The sequence below is a fragment of the Protomyctophum parallelum genome (assembly GCF_964188405.1).
Source record: "Protomyctophum parallelum genome assembly, chromosome: 19".
Classification (NCBI taxonomy): Eukaryota; Metazoa; Chordata; class Actinopteri; order Myctophiformes; family Myctophidae; genus Protomyctophum; species Protomyctophum parallelum.
In genome coordinates, this window is record NC_139717.1 from 30,908,011 (window position 1) to 30,911,165 (window position 3,155).

The window sequence follows — 3,155 nt, forward strand, 5'->3', positions numbered from 1 at the left end:
GATGTGCAAAGATTTAGGGGATAGTTAACACATAGAAGGGCGGTAAGTAGTGTGTGTGTGTGTGTGTGTGTGCGTGCGTGTGCAACAGTTTAGCCCAAATCTTGATAATCACAATCAGAGAGCTGTTATAAACACAATGATGCTCCGGCGAGACGAGAAGAGAAATAAAGGAGCCAGTTCACACACTCTGACCCGTAGCCTGGCATGGCCAGACTACGCCTCGCAACTTATAGATCAATATATATATATCTGTGGAACAGATTCAAACTAAATTAAATGCCTCAACTCCTACTCTCACTGCGAGAGAGACTCGGAGTATAGTCACTGCTTCTTGGCTTGGAAAGGTCATGTCCAGACTAATATCACTGCTTCTTGGCTTGGAAAGGTCATGTCCAGACTAATATCACTGCGTAGAAATTAGTCTGGAATCTGAGTGGAACCTGCATTTCCAAGGGGCGGATTAAAGAAAATGCCTCTGGTGATAAACCTGCCCCATATTTGCATAGTGGTTCCTGATTGGTCTACTACTTCGGAGGGAGTGAAATCCAATCACAACTGAGCAGTGCCAGACCAAATCTGCCGAGGACAATTTCAGGCTACTCATTTCCATATTGCCCTTGATCATACTTGTGTCACACAAAAGCATAAAAATGTGCAGATCTACAAGTTCAAAACGGGGGGTTCTTTTGTTATTTGAATCCTGAAAGGTAACAGTTTTGGACATATGAGGTTTCCACGCGACAGCAATAACAACAATAATAACAAGTAATAAGAAACAACTAATTAAATCTCATCCGGTCATCCCGAGATTCCCGACGTCTCCACGGCCTAAAGTTGTGTTCTGTGTTCACTTCCAAAGTTGCCGGTTTGAATCCAGTTCACGAGCCGTTCTGTTTTGCACATCATCCCCTCCCCCGTCTCTCTCTCTCTCTCTCTCTCTCGCTCTCCCTGTCGTTTTCTTGTCTCTCTCCATCACATTCCAGCTCACGGTAATGGCACAGAATTACCATAAAAATGATAAAGAGACGAGAATTACTTCCAACGCATCATCCAGCTAACCACGTCTAATGGCTTGCCATATGAATAGGCCTCGTCATCAACATTCTGCTGGTGCCAGGGAGCTGGGGACATTCTCTAGGCCTCTAGTCTCAAGCTGTGGAGCTGGGGACCAGTTAGATTGACAGAGGACGTGCGTGCGTGTGTGTATGTGTGTCTCCTTCTAGGTCTGCTTAGAGATTTGTGTTGAGTTTATGTGGATGTGTATGAGTATGTGTCTGTAGGTGTGCTTGTCTGCAAGTAGTAACTGTGTGAGTGTGAGTGTGTGTGTGTGTGTGTGTGTGTGTGTGTGTGTGTGTGTGTGTGTGTGTGTGTGTGTGTGTGTGTGTGTGTGTGTGTGTGTGTGTGTGTGTGACTGTGTGTGTGTGTGTGTGTGTGTGTGTGTGTGTGTGGGGATCCGGATCTCCTAATTTAGCCTCTAGAGAGTTGAGGCGTCGGAGTGTCAATCTCGCTGCGCTGCTTTTTTCCCCACTTAACTTTTTAACCGAGTTTCCTTCCCTTTGCAATCCTTAGTATTTATAGCTGCCAAGCCTGGAGCAGCCAGGTGTAGGTGTGTGTGTGTGTGTGTGTCTCCAGTATTTAGCAACATTGAACTCTTTGTACTGTGTTCTGATGCACAGCTGTTGATATTGCGGGTTAGGGTCGGTATTTCAGTAAATTTCCCTGAGACAGATGAAGCACAATGCGCGCGAGGGAGAGAGAGACAGAGACAGAGAGAGAGAGACAGAGACAGAGAGACAGACAGAGACAGAGACAGAGAGACAGAGAGACAGACAGAGACAGAAAAAGAGAGAGGACTGGCTAACGGCTAACGCTGGAGGAAATAAAGAGCAGAGGAGAGGGAGGAGGAGAGGAGAGGAGAGGAGAGGAGAGGAGAGGAGAGGAGAGGAGAGGAGAGGAGAGGAGAGGGGGCAGAGAGGGCGAGATGATAAGGACGGATGGATGGAGCGAGGGCGGCGGATGGAAGGAAGAAGGGAACAGAGAGAGTGCGAGGGAGAGCGGAGGCAGACTCCTGGCTGCGCAGGCTGCTCTGAGACTAATTAAGGTGAGGGCAGTGGCAGAGACGAGGTAATGATGAAGAAAAGGATTTACTCTCTCCATCCTTCTGTCCCAGCATCTATCCCCCTACAACCCCCTCCCCCTCCCCCCTCCACACCACCCCCTCTCCACCCACCTGTCCCTCATCCCCCCACCCCCCTCTCTGAAAGGGTTAGTTCAGATTTTTGGACTTAAAGCTGTAGGAAATACTTGCAATTAATATAGTGGTTGCAAAGGTATTAATTGATTGCCTGAGCCCCGTGGTGGGAGTTCTGGTCTGGTTTTGGTGAATATTAAGTAGTTTGGTGGGGGCCTGAGGTCCACTCATTAAAAATAAGTTTTGTTCAACTTTGACCCCTCTGTCACATATGTCAATAATACAAATTACGCTAGTTTTGTGGATTCTTTTATTTTTAATGAGTGACCTCCCACCAAATGACCGGAACTACTTAATATCACCAAAACCAGACCTCCCACCACGGGACTCAGGCAATCAATGAATTCCTGCAACCACAATATTAATGGCAAGTATTTCCTACAGCTTTAAGTCCAAAACTCTGAACTAATCCTAAAAGGAGTGGTAGAAAGAAAAGTTTACAGGTAAAGGGTTTTGGTGATGTAAAGAAGACATTACATACTGTAGTTAAAGTTACGCTTTTACTGTGTGGTAAAAGTGACAATCAGGTGCATTTAAATAAAAGGGATTACAGTGAAATGCTGACCATGCACAACCCATGATCATTTCTCTAAAAATGTACCATATTCCTGATCATGAAACAATTATAATTTTACCTCTCCTTTATAACAAGTATTAAAATTTGTATTAGCTTTATGACAACACGTTTTTCTACAAATATCATTTAGAAGGAAACTGCATGTTCTTTTGCTTACTTAATATGGCGATATTAGGTTGCAAGATAATGTTAATTCATAACTTTATATACAACTTAGAATACTGGTGATGAAACTATTCTGTAATTTGGACAGTAATTACGGTACTGTAGTCACATACAGGTGCGGTCATCATTCATGCATTATGAATCCACCTTTAACCCATTCTG